The sequence below is a fragment of the Macaca fascicularis genome, chromosome 14 (genome assembly GCF_037993035.2).
Source record: "Macaca fascicularis isolate 582-1 chromosome 14, T2T-MFA8v1.1".
NCBI lineage: Eukaryota > Metazoa > Chordata > Mammalia > Primates > Cercopithecidae > Macaca > Macaca fascicularis.
Genome location: NC_088388.1, coordinates 12,185,825 through 12,199,994, shown reverse-complemented (window position 1 = coordinate 12,199,994; position 14,170 = coordinate 12,185,825). Strand labels below are relative to the sequence as shown.

At 43.0% G+C, this 14,170-nt stretch overlaps 1 protein-coding gene and 1 long non-coding RNA gene across 3 annotated transcripts in view; one reads left to right on the top strand and one right to left on the bottom strand.

Moving 5' to 3' along the window:
• Positions 1-14,170, top strand: part of FADS2 (fatty acid desaturase 2) — a 105,588-nt gene that overhangs the window by 21,750 nt on the left and 69,668 nt on the right. The window lies entirely within an intron of this gene.
• Positions 1-14,170, bottom strand: part of LOC135966995 (uncharacterized) — a 53,307-nt gene that overhangs the window by 8,561 nt on the left and 30,576 nt on the right. The window contains exons 2-3 of the long non-coding RNA XR_010580783.1: positions 11,624-11,673; positions 6,707-6,799 (exon numbers count right to left, since the gene is read on the bottom strand). This is a non-coding gene — a long non-coding RNA (uncharacterized lncRNA). The remainder of the gene's footprint in view (positions 1-6,706; positions 6,800-11,623; positions 11,674-14,170) is intronic.

The window sequence follows — 14,170 nt, the reverse complement described above, 5'->3', positions numbered from 1 at the left end:
TTACAGGCATGAGCCACTGTGCCCAGCCTTATCTTAAATTTTTAAACAAAGATTAGATTACATGTTTTGTAACTTGCTTGTGGTCACTTATATAATTGTATATCATTTTAGATTAGAGCATATGGCTCTGTGCCATTTAAAAAATAGCTGCATATATCACTTTATGAGTATTTTTAAATTATATGTACTCAAAACTGGTACTTCTTTGAACATACTTATAGGCATATCTTTGCTAATTTCTATAAAATAAGTTCCTAGAAGTGGACTTACTCATTCAAAGGGTATACACATTTCATTGATGCTCCTCTGTGCAGGGTTTTTTGTTTCCTTGCAACTTACAGCTCACCCAACATTGTATATTATCATTCTTTTATATCTCTGTTCATCTCTTAGATGAAAAGTTGTGTCCTGCTTAATATATATTTCTTTAATTACTAATGAAATCAAGCATATTTTTGGCTGTTTGACTTACATTCCTTAGCCATTGTTCCATTGTATCATTCGTCTTTCTCTGTCTTTTTTTTTTTTTTTTTTTAAGATAGACACTGGTATTCAACTCCTATTATGTGGACTCCAAAGCCCGTGCCCTGTGTCTATTGCCTTATGGTGAAGGCTTGTGTCCTTAATCATGGAATCAGTGAAGCAGGGATTAATGAGTGTCTCCATCAGCTGTTAAGGCCCCAAAGCCAGTTGGGGTTGGTTGGGCAGGTGTGTTTTGTTGTGGGCAGGTTTATGCAAGCCTACCCCCAAAAGTCTGAGGGAGCTGAGAGGCCAAAGAAAGAGGCTAACAGATCCAGTTTTTTAGAAAGATTTAATAGACACTTAGGAACAGAAGCCATGTTTGTGTCTCTGGCGGCAGCAAGACAATATGGTGGATCCTGTGCCATTACTCCCAGATCCAGGGCTTATATACCACGGGGGAACAGTACGTGTGATTCAGAAGGAATGTGTAAGATAATCAAAGTACAATAACATTAAGGTTTAGACCTAAGGTCAGGATTCATGGAAAGTATGTGCTCTTACACAAGGAACTGGAAATCTTAGAGGCCTTCCCAGAGATGGGGTTAATCAGAAGTCAACATGGCAAATCAGCATCCACCACAGAGTAGCTTCAGCCTCCACAAGGCATTGTAAGGGGTCTGGACCCAGCTCTCCAGCCTCACCTGGCTCCTTTGCCTTCCCTTTGCTTCTCCAGGTAAATGTGAGCCCTGGGTTTAGGTTGGCGAGTTTAGAAAGAGCTCCTCTAAGCATGTTCCCTGATGTTAATTCATGCCATTCAACTTAGCAAGTGTTTGCCTGTGTAGACAAGTGTCTACTGTGAGTCAGATACCAAGAAAAGCCTTTGGGGACACAGAAATGAGTAATATTGACCCCTCACTCCATTTGCATAGAGGGAGACAGATGCAAGTAGAGTATAATTTCCATAACAAAGACCCAAAGTGTTTTGGGAGAATTCATGGGAATGGGAGAGGTTGCACGGGCAGGGTGTGTCTGAAGCATTCGTTCTCTCTCTCTTTTTTTTTTTCTGAATGTATAAAGCTAACATAAAGCAGTCCTCACTCTAATTTTTTTTTTAATTTTACTTTAAGTTCTGGGATACATGTGCAGAACGTGCAGGTTTGTTACATAGGTATACATGTGCCATGGTGGTTTGCTGCACCTATCAACCCATCATCTAGGTTTTAAGCCCTGCATGCATTTGGTATTTGTCCTAATGCTCTCCCTCCCCTTGCTCCCCAATCCCTGACAGACCCTGGTGTGTGATGTTCCCCTCCCTGTGTCCATGTGTTCTCATTTTTCAACCCTCATTTATAAGTGAGAACATGCAGTGTTTGGTTTTCCGTTCCTGTGTTAGTTTGCGAGAATGATGGCTTCCACCTTCAACCATGTCCCTGCAAAGGACATGAACTCATTCTTTTTTATGGCTGCATAGTATTCCATGGTGTATATATGCCACATTTTCTTTATCCAGTCTATCATTGATGGGCATTTGGGTTAGTTCCATGCCTTTGTTATTGTAAATAGTGCTGCAATAAACATACGTGTGCACGAGTCTTTATAGTAGAATGATTTATAATCCTTTGGGTACATACCCAGTAATGGGATTGCTGGGTCAAATAGTATTTCTGGTTCTAGATCCTTGAGGAATCGCCACACTGTCTTCCACAATGGTTGAACTAATTTACACTCCCACCAACAGTATAAAAGCATTCCTATTTCTCCACAGCCCTGCCAACATCTGTTGTTTCTTGACTTTTTAATAATTGCCATTCTAACTGGCGTGAGATGGTATCTCATTGTGGTTTTGATTTGCATTTCTCTAATGACCAGTGATGATGAGCTTTTTTTCATGTGTTTGTTGGCCTCATAAATTGTCTTCTTTTGAGAAGTGTCTGTTCATATCCTTCTCCCACTTTTTGATGGGGTTGTTTGTTTTTTTCTTGTAAATTTGCTTAAATTCCTTGTAGATTCTGGATATAAGACCTTTGTCAGATGGGTAGATTGCAAAAATGTTCTTCTATTCTGTATGTTGCCTGTACATGCTGATGATAGTTTCCTTTACTGTGCAGAGAAGCGTCCATTCTTAAATGGTATGAGGGTTAATTTTGTGTGTCAGTTTGGCTGGGTCGCAGTGCCCAAGACATCAGGTCAAACATTATTCTGAATGTTTCCATAAAGGTGTTTTTTGGATGAATTAATATTTAGGCTAGTGGTATTTGAGTAAAGCAGATTGCCCTCCATTAAGGAGATACCCCTCATCCAATCAGTTGAAGGTCTTAATAGAACAAAGACTGACCTCCCCTGAGCAGGAAGGAATTCTGTCAGCAGACAGGACCTCAGACTTGAACAGCAACATCAGCCCTTCCCTGGGTCTCCAGCCTGTCCACCCTGCAGACTTTTTTTTTTTTTTTTTTTTGAGATGGAGTTTTGCTCTTATTGCCCAGGCTGGAGTGCAGTGGCACGATCTGGGCTCACTGCAACCTCCACCTCCTGGGTTCAAGCAATTCTCCTGCCTCAGACTCCCGAGTAGCTGAGATTACAGGCACCTGCCACCACGCCTGGCTAATTTTTGTATTTTTAGTAGTTAACGGGTTTCACCATGTTAGCCAGGCTGGTCTTGAACTCCTGACCTCAGGTGGTCAGCCAGTCTTGGCCTCCCAAAGTGTTGGGATTACAGGCGTGAGCCACTGCGCCCAGCCATCACCCTGCAGACTTTGAACTTGTCAGCCTCTATAATGCTGTGAGCCAATTTTCTCCCCCTGCCCTCCCCCAATCCCATTGGTTCCGTTTTACCTGGAGAGCTCTTACTAATACAGATGGATATCTGTGGCCCTCTCCAAGGGCTCCCTTGGCCCATTTGCTCATAGAAAAGACAGTATTTGCCAGCAGATAGAAGAGGGGCTACCATGGACTGCATTGAGACAGCCGCTCCATGCTGAGGAGGCAGAAGTCCCACCAGGTAATTGCTTGCCACTGCAAACATAATTTAAGAGAGAGACAAACCAAGGAAAAGAAGTTTCATCTCTTTCACTTTCTAGCTGGAGGGCTGGGGCACTAGGCTAAGCACTGAGAATATGGCCATGAACAAGACTCTAAGGAAGAAGAGATTAAAACCGTAATTAATTCATCTGAAAGGTACCAAATGCTGCCATGGAGAAGTGTGGGTGTTAAGGGTGCTGAGAGGACCATGTCTGGTTGGGAAGTCCGGGAGGGCTTCTCTGAGGAAGTGGTATTTAGCTGAAATCCAAAGGAGGAGTATAAGTCAACTGAGAGTCAGGAGAGCCTGCTGGTAGAGGGAACAGCATGTGGGAAAGCCCAGGAGAGGAGGAATTTCACAGAGTCGAGAGAAGCCTGGCGTGGCTGGAGTGAAGTGGGTGAAGGAGTGAGTGGTGGAGCTCAGATTGGAGAGGCAGCAGGGAGGCTAGTAGGATCTTGCAGGTCAACGTAAGGAGTGTGGGCACTGCTTTAAGGCACACGGAAAATTATTGAAGGGTTTTCAGCAAAAAGTGGCCTGATTATTTCTTCAGCTATTTTTCTATTTTGCCCCTCTTCTCTCCCCTCCTTCTGTGACTCTAATAGCACGTATGTTAGAATGGTTCACTGATGATCTGTTCATATTTTGTCAGTCTTTTTTCTTTCCATTCTTCATTTTGGGTAGTTTCTATTGCTATGCCTTCAAGCTCGCTGATCTTTTCTTCTACAATGTCTAGTCTGCTGTTTATCCCATCGAATCTAGTGTTCATCTCAGATGTTGTAGTTTCCATTCTAGAAATTCCATTTGGATCTTTAAAAACATATCTTTCATTTCTTTCATCTTGTTCCCATTTTCCTCTAACTTCTTGAAAATATGGAGCATATTTTTGATAGCTCTTTCGATACCCTTGTCTGCTAATTCCATTATTTGTCAACACTGAGTCTGTTTCTATTCATCAATTTTTCTCCAGGAAGGTAGAGGTTCCTAGGAATGAGATACTGTGGTTCATGAAAGTTTTTTAAGTATGGCCCAGGATATGAGCTGACTCTTTGCATGTGTAGTAATACTTGATTGGCTGCCAGACAGTGTCAGTTTTATACTGTTGGATGATGGATTTGTTGTATTCACTTAAATGATGTTGGCCTTTGTTCTGGCATGCAGTAAGTGACTTGGAATGTGATTGATGCTTTTGAGACTTGTTTTTAAGCTTTGTTATGGTGGATCCATAGCAGCCTTTAATCCAGGGTTAACTCATTCCCACTACTATGGCACTGCCCTGTGTGTTTGTAAGGTCTTTCCACTCAGCTACTAGAACCATCTTGGCTTTATGTGTGCTCCAGAAATCATTTGGTTTCCAGCTGGCTGGTGGTTCTTCCCCTGGCCTTGAGTCATTTCCGCTCGTGTGTGTTCATACCACCACTCAGCCAGAGACTTGAGCAGATCCTCCTGCAGTTCTCTGTGCAGTCCTCCTGACTTGAGACTCTCCTGTGTCTTGTTCAGTGCTATGTCCTGAATGTGTGTGTCCCCCCAAAATTTTTATATTGAAAGCTTAACCCTCAAGGTGATAGTACTTGGAAGTGGGGACTTTAGGGGGGTGATTAGGTCTTGGGAGCTGAGCCCTCAGGAATGGTCCTCATGAGGACCTCATTCCTTATGAGGACAGGAAGTGTTCTCATAAAAGAGGCCAGAGAGAGCTTCCTGTCCCTTCCGCCACATGAGGCTATAATGAAAAGATATCATCTATGAACCAGGAAATGGGCTGTCCGACATTGAATCTGATGGTGACTTGGACTTCCCCGCCATCAGGACTTAGAAGCACATGTTTGTTGTTTAGAAGCCACCCAGTCTATAGTATTTTGTCATAGCAGCCCAAATGGACTAAGACAGTCAAGATGAGCTAAGGATGGAAACGGTGTTGCTGGCTGCCCTTCTGCTCAGAGGCCTTGGCCTGACCCAGGCACATTGGCTCTTATCCCTGGTCCTCTGCTCATGCTCTCATTTCAGCAAGAAGCTAAGGGTTTCTAGGAATGAGATACTGTGGTTCATGAAAGCTTTTTTAAAAATGGAGTAGGCCGGGCGCGGTGGCTCAAGCCTGTAATCCCAGCACTTTGGGAGGCCTAGGCGGGCAGATCACAAGGTCAGGAGATCGAGACCATCCTGGCTAACACGGTGAAACCCTGTCTCTACTAAAAACACACAAAAAAACTAGCCGGGCGAGGTGGCGGGCGCCTGTAGTCCCAGCTACTCGGGAGGCTGAGGCAGGAGAATGGCGTAAACCCGGGAGGCGGAGCTTGCAGTGAGCTGAGATCCAGCCACTGCACTTCAGCCTGGGCAACAGAGCAAGACTCCGTCTCAAAAAAAAAAAAAAAAAAAAGGAGTAATATTGCTAAGGTGTAACAACAACAACAACAACAACAACAACAAAAGGCCTATGTAATCCTGGTCTAATGGGTGACCTCTGCAGTTTTGTCCTGGAATTATTCCCTGAGCCTGAACCCACAAGCCGACTTTTGACTTCTGATCCTTGGTGCCTGTAAGAACAATGGAATCTGCTTTTCTCACTTGCCCTGAATAAAATCTGTGGAATTCAGTCATGTGTGAGAATATGTGAACTTCATGCTGGATGTTCTGGAACACTAAGACTTAGGGAAAATATGATGAATAGAAACAGACTCAGTGTTGACAAATAATGGAATTAGCAGACAAGGGTATTGAAAAGTGGTTCAGATTGATGTGTCAGAAATGTCTAGAGCCTGATTATTGAGGAAAATTAACAGGAAGGCTATCTGTACTCAAAAGCCAAATCCCTTGCTGTCTTAGCAGAGGTGGGAGCCACGATGCCCATCCTGTTAAAGAGAAGCCTTTTTATTTACAATTTCTTCTTTAAATTGAGATAAAAATTCCTGCAACAGAAAATTAACCATTTTTAAAGTGCACAGTTCATGGTGTTTAGGACATTCACAATGTTGTGCAACAATGCCTCTATCTAGTTCCAAAACATTTTTATCACCCTGAAAGGAAATCTTGTACCCAGCGGCAGTCGTTCCCCATCTTCCCCAGCCCCTGGGAGAAGTCCTTTTTTTTTTTTTTTTTTTTCCACATAAGGTTTCTAAGTGCCAGAGTTGGCACTAAGAATATCTTCTCTAAAGGGCTTTGAGGCATGGGGCAAAGAGCATGCATAGGCTTTAGGGGCAGACAGGGCCAGGATCAAAAGCCAGCCTTGAAACTTACCTGCGTGATCCTGGAGCAGTCTCTTAATCTCTCCAAGTCTCAAGTTGGGCTAATGTCACTTCCTTCCAAGTTTTTCTGGAACTCCTGTGAATGCTGTAAGTGGATTCTGAAGGTTAAGGACAATCTGGTCCCAGGCTTCCAGGCTTCCAGGCTGGAAGAATAAACTGACAAGGGCTTTGGGGTCCCTGGCAAGTGAGCAACTTCCCAGAAGACCTAGCAGCTAGCTAAGTCTTAGCAAACCCAGGTGTCTCAGGGTGAATACAGAACTGGCTGTTTTCCAAAGCTTTTCTGGGCATAGCTGAGTCAGGGGGAGGGACTGTGGGCCTCTTGAACTCCTGGGCATGATGGAATCTGGCTTCTTGCATCCAGACAAGGGAGTTGTTTCTAGTCCCAATGGCCAGTGAGACACAACCCGACCTGCTAATGTGAGTCCTAATAAGGGGAGGGCTCCTGGAGTTGGAGTGAGATGGAGCCTGTTCCTCTAATGCTGGTAGAGTCTCAAGAATGTAGTTCTCCGGGAGGCGGAGCTTGCAGTGAGCCGAGATCGCGCCACTGCACTCCAGCCTGGGCGACAGAGTGAAGACTCTGCCTCAAAAAAAAAAAAAAAAGAATGTAGTTCTTGGGGTTGGGTGCAGTGGCTTACGCCTGTAATTCCAGCACTCTGGGAGGCTGATGCGGGAGGATCTCCTGAGCCCAGGAGTTCAAGACCAGCCTGGGCAACATGGCGAAACCTCACCTCTACAAAAAAAAAAAAAAAAAAAAATTAGCCAGGTGTAGTGGTGTGTACCTGTGGTCCCAGCTACTGGGGAGGCTAAGGTGGGAGGATGGCTTGAGCCAGGAGGCTAAGGATGCAGTGAGTCATGATTGCACCACTGCACTCCAGCCTGGGTAACAAGAGTGAGACCCTATCTCTAAATAAATAAATAAATAAATAAATAAATAAATAAATAAATAGAATGTAGTTCTCAGGGATCCAGGACTCAGAGGAGCTGTGACTTATTCAGAGGACAGGGTTTGCTGGATTTCATAGGTTCGGGGAGAGCAGACCTAGGTTTCTTAGGGGTCAGGGAAGAGGAAGTGGATCCACTTGGCTAGATCCAGGGTGAGGAACTTCCAGTGTGAGTTTTGGAGTTCCCCCTTTCATTGCGGTTTCTTGAAATCTTGTCAAAATTCTATAATAACTTCCCCACTATTTTTTGGCAGGTAGGCCCACAGCCCACTGATGGCTCTTAACCAGAAGACTAAGCAAGGCACCCCCATTAGTCTCCCTGAAAGGCAGCAGATCCTTGCCTTACAGAATAAACAAGGTCTGCAGGGTGGGTGTCATCAGTGACTGAGGAACCACTTCCCAAGCCTTGGGTCCATCTCTGGAGCTCACCCCCACAAGGGAAGGGGAGCCGGGAGCCCTGATGCCCAGTGGGTCTCTGTTTGCCTACCTCCATGAATGAATAGCCCTGGATTTCCTGCCATGGAGGAGGTCTCTCTCTCCCTGTCTTTTGTTCTTTCTCTCTCTCTTTTCCTGTCTCTCTCTTCCCTCTCTCTTTCGCTCTTTGCTGTGTCGATGAACTTCTGGAGAAATGTGGGTCTTTTTTGTCCATCTAGGGGTGCATGGGACTCAGCGCTTGTCCTGGCAGTTTTCCCATCTTCTGGAAAGCAGGATGGGGCACAGGACCGCGAGGGTGGGAGAAGGGGAGGACCCTGGAGAACCTAGAGGGAAGGCTCTGGGATAGCATGTGTAGTAGAGAGGGCTGGAGGTGAGATGGGGAGTGGTAAGAAGGAAGCTAGACATGCAGATAGGGGCCTGGGCGTGGAGGCCATGGTCAGCGGTTTGGACTTAGATATTCTAAGGGAGTGAGAACCTGGACCCATTTTAAGCAGCAAAGGGGCATGAGCGGGCTTGCCATGCAGTGTGGTCGGGGTGGGGTGGCATCAAATTGATAGACCGGCCTTATGTGGATTGAACATAGTGAGGCAACAGGAAACCAAAAGCGATTGCTGTTTTGGGCAAACAGTGGTACCACTGGCCAAGAGAAAGAAGGAGGGGTGCAGGGGCAGGCGGAGGGAACAGGAGCTTAGGTTTGTGTGTTCTGAGTCTGAGAAATGTGTATGACACTGGCAAAGCTGTCCACTCAGCCGCTGGAGAGAGAGCTCTGGAGAGACTCAGGTCTGGGGAGACCTGGGCCCTTAGGTGGTGATGGAAGCCGCTTGGGGAGAGTGAGAAGGGAGTCCTGGGAAAGGGCCCTGAGGAACGTCCATAGCGGGGTGCTGGGCAGTGGAAAGGAGGTGGCCAGGGAGCCTGGAAAGAGCATCCGGGATGGGAGAGGGAACAGGAGAAGACAGGCTCATGGCCGCCAGGGCAAAAGTGTGGTTCAAGAAGGAGAAAGGGTGCAACTGTCAAAACTTCTGAGAGGCCGGGCACGGTGGCTTACGCCTATAATCCCAGCACTTTGGGAGGCAAGGTAGATGGATCACTTGAGGTCAGGAGTTTGAGACCTGCCTGGCCAACATGATGATACCCTGTCTCTACTAAAAAAATTAAAAATTAGCTAACCATAGTGGTCCGTGCCTGTAATCCCAGCTACTTGGGAGGCTGAGGCAGGAGAATCACTTGAACCTGGGAGGTGGAGGTTGCAGTGAGTGAGACCACACCATTGCACTCCAGCCTGGGCAACAGAGCGAGACTCTGTCTCAAAACAACAACAACAAAAAGCTTCTGAGAGGCCGTGGACAGAGGCCAGGTTACTGGGGGCCATGAGGATGACCTTAGTAAGAGCAGTGGCATGGAAGAGATGGATTAAAGACTTAAATGTAAAACCTAGAACCATAAAAACCCTGGAAGACAACGTAGGCAATACCGTCCTGGACACAGGAATGAACAAAGATTTCATAATGAAGACACCAAAATCAATTGCAACAAAAGCAGAAATTGATAAATGGAATCTAATTAAACTTAACGGCTTTGGCACAGTAAAAGAAATTGTCAACAACATAAACAGACAGCCTACAGAATTAGAGAAAATATTTTCAAACTGTGCATCTGACAGAGGTCTAATATCCAGCATCTATAAGGAACTTGAACAAATTTCCAAAAAAAAAAAAAAGGGTAGGCCGGGCGCGGTGGCTCAAGCCTGTAATCCCAGCACTTTGGGAGGCCGAGGCGGGCGGATCACAAGGTCAGGAGATCGAGACCACAGTGAAACCCCGTCTCTACTAAAAATACAAAAAATTAGCCGGGCGCGGTGGCGGGCGCCTGTAGTCCCAGCTACTCAGGAGGCTGAGGCAGGAGAATGGCGGGAACCCGGGAGGCGGAGCTTGCAGTGAGCCGAGATCGCGCCACTGCACTCCAGCCTGGGCAACAGCGTGAGACTCCGTCTCAAAAAAAAAAAAAAAGGGAAACCAAACAACCCCATTAAAAAGTGGGCAAAGGAAATAAACAGACACATATAAAACGAAGACCTACATGTGGCCAATAAGCATATGGAAAAAAGTTCGATATCACTGATCTTTAGAGAAATGCAAATGAAAACCACAATGAGATACAATCTCAAGCCAGTCAGAATGACTATTATTAAAAAGTCAAAAAATAACAGTTGCTGGCGAGGTTATGGAGAAAAGGGAACACTTATACACTGTTGGTAGGAGTGTTAATTAGTTCGACCATTGTGGAAGGCAGTGTGGTGATTCCTTAAAGAACTAAAAACAGACTACCATTCGACTCAGCAATCCCATTACTGGGTATATACCCAGAGGAATATATATCATTCTACCATAAAGACACATGCACATGAATGTTTATTGCAGCACTATTCACAATTGTAAAGACATGGAATCAACCTAAATCCCCATCAATGAAAGACTGGATGAAGAAAATGTGGTACATATACACCATGGAATATTATGCAGCCATAAGGAAGAATAAGATAATGTCTTTCATGGGAACGTGGATGGCACTGGAGGCCATAATCCTTAGCAAACTAACCCAGGAACAGAAAACCAAATACCACATGTTCTCATTTATAAGTGGAAGCTAAATGATAAGAACTGTTGAACACAAAGAAGAGAACAACAGATACTAGGGCCTAATCGAGGGTAGAGGGTGGGAGGAGGGGGTAGAGCAGGAAAAAATAACTATTAGGTACTAGGTTTAGTACCTGGAATATGAAACAATAAACCCCCGTGACATGCATTTACCTATATAACAAACCTGCACATGAACCTTAAACATAAAATAAAAGTTGAAAAAACAAAAGAACAGTGTCTTTGACATTTAATAGAGGTTTCTACTTTATCTGACATTAATTTTTGCTTCTTTTGTGTGTGCATTTGCCATAGCCTTAACTTTTAACTGTTTGGGGTCATTTTGTTTTTAGTGAGTCTCTGTAAACAACCTATAATTTAACTCTCATCTTTAGTCTGAGTCTTTGACTTCTTATTGGAGAAACTTAAGCCATTGCTAATTATTGCCATAACTGATCTATATGTGGTCTTCCTCTCCAGAAGTCATAGCCCGGATCTAATCATGAGAAAAACATCACATAAATCCCAATTGAGGTATATCTGACAATTATCAAACCAGTAGTTCTCAAAACTGCCAAGGTCATCAAAAACAAGGAAAGTTTACAACCACTATGGAGAACAGTTTGGAGGTTCCTCAAAAACTAAAAATAGAGCTACCATATGATCCAGCAATCCCATTGGTAGGCGTATACCCAAGAGAAAGGAAATCAGTATATTAAGGAGATATCTGCACTCCCGTATTTGTTGCCCCTCTGTTCACAGTAGCCAAGATTTGGGAGCAACCTAAGTGTCCATCAACAGATGAATGAATAAAGAAAATGTGGTACATACACACAATAGAGCACTATTCAGCCACATTAATCTCTTAAAAAAGTCATTTTCTTAGGGTGAATACTGCACCTTGGAAGAGGGCACCTCATCCTTGAAAGCCATGGTCTCCGTGCTGGTACCTTCAAAAAAGAATGAGATCCTGTCATTTGCAACAACCTGGATGGAACTGGAGGTCATTATATTAAGTGAAATAAGCCAGGCACAGAAAGACAACCATTGCATGCTCTCTTATTTGTTGGATCTAAAAATCAAAACAGTTGAACCCGTGGAGATAGAGCGTAGAAGGATGGTTAGCAGAGGCAAGGAAGGGTAGTTGCGGGTGGGGGTGGAGGGGAGTTAGGGACAGTTAATGGGTACAAAACAATAGTAAGAATGAATGAATAAGACCTAGTATTTGATAGCACAATAGGGTGACTATAGTTAATAATGATTTACTTGAACATTTAAAAATAACTAAGAGAGTATATAATTAGATTGTCTGTAACACAAAGAATAAATGCTTGAGGGGATAGATACCCCATTCTCCAGGATGTGATTATTATGCATTGGATGCCTGTATCAAAACATCTCATGTACCCCAAAATATATATACCTATCATGTGCCCACATAAAAATAAAACATTATTTAAAAATATAAGGAAAGTTTGAGAAACTGTCACAGACAAGAGGAACCTAAGGAGACATGATGACTAAATGCAATGTGGCTCCTGGGTTAGATTCTGGAGCAGAAAATGGACACTAGGTTGAAACTAGGGAAAGCTCAACAAAGTATAAACTTAAAAAACAAACAAACAAAAAATCCCACAAAGAAAACTCTGGGTCCAAATGGCTTCTCTGGTGAATTCTACCAAACATTTAAGGAAAAAATAGCATCAGTTCTACATAAATCTTCCAAAATTAGAAGAAGAAATAATTCCCATATAAAAATAACTCTGAAAGAATCATAAACCTAAATGTAAGAAATTTAGAAGCTAAAATGATAAAATCCTGGAACAAAACATAAGAAAAAAATCATAGTGGCCTTGAGTTAGGAAAAGATTTCTTGAATACACAAAAGTAGCAAAAACTCTAAAAGAAAAAATTAATAAATTGCATTTCATTAAAATTAAAAATGTTTTCTTCCCCAGATAATAAAATAATAAAATAAGTCAATCCACAGACTGAGAAAAAATATTTGTGAAACAAAAATCCATCAAAGGGCTTGTACACATAATATGTAAAGACCTCTGACAACCCACTTATAGGAAAGCAAAAACCCAATAAAAGGTGGCAAAATATTTCAATAGTCACTTCCTCAATATATATGGGTCGCAAATAAGGCACTTCACTAAGTATTTTATATATATCTACCTCTATAACCGTATATCACAACATCATTAGTCATTAGTGAAATTCAAATTAAAACCACAATGAGATCACTGCAAGGTACCACTGCACCCAATAGAATGACTAAAATTTAAAACACTGAAAACACCAAGTATTGGCAAGGCTATTGAGCAACTGGGAACTCTTATGCATTGTTGGTGGGAACCCAAAATGGTCCAGCTGCTTTGGAAAATAGTTTGGAGTTTCTTTTAAAGTTAGGCATACACTTACTATGTGAGCCAGCAATTCCACTCCTAGGCATTTACCCAAGAGAGAAGGAAATATTTGATCAAAGACTTGTAATGTGCGTAGCAGTTTTATTCATAATAGCTGAAAACTGGAAACAACTCAAATGTCCATCAACTGGTGAATGGAGAAACAAATTGTGGTATATCCATAAAATGGAATACTATGCAGCAGTAAAAAGGAAAAAACTACTGCTACATGCAACAGCATGGATGAATCTCGAAAGCATTAAGCTAAATGAAAAAGGCCAGACACCTAAAACTACATGCTGTGTGAGTCCACTTCTAATGCACTCTAGGAAAGGCAAAACTATAATGACAGGAAAAGCACCTCAGCAGTTGCCAGGGACTATGGTGTAGGAAAATAAATTTTACTGCAAAGGGGCACAAGAGACTTTCTGGGAAGTAATGTAACCACTCCCACAATCATATTACAGAAATGTTCTGTAATATGGTCAAAATATCTCATGTACCCCAAAATATATACACCTACTGTGTATCCACATAAAAATTAAAAAACTACTTAAAAATATAAGGAAAGTTTGAGAAACTGTCACATACCAGAGGAGCCTAAGGAGACATGATGACTAAATGCAATGTGGCTCCTGGGTTAGGTTTTTTTTTTTTTTTTTTTGAGAGAGAAAGAAATGATACAATGAGAGAGAGAAATATTCTGTAATATGATTGTGGGAGTGGTTATATTGCTTCTATGTGTTTGCCAAAACGTATTAAATTGGTCACTTATTAATAGGGAAGTTTATTGTATGTCAGTTTTATCTCAATAAAGCTGACACAGACAACTGGCTATGAAAAGATGCCCTCCATGGATTATTTAGATGCCAGACATATTCTTCCCTGCCCTTATTGTATAACAGAAATCCTACCTGTTCATGATGATCAGAGGGCAATTAACCCTGCCACCAGGAGTAATGGCGAGCAGGGCCTCTCATACATACTTCTGCCCTTTGGTTCTTAGAGACAGGCATGGATTCTACCTACTGAGGAC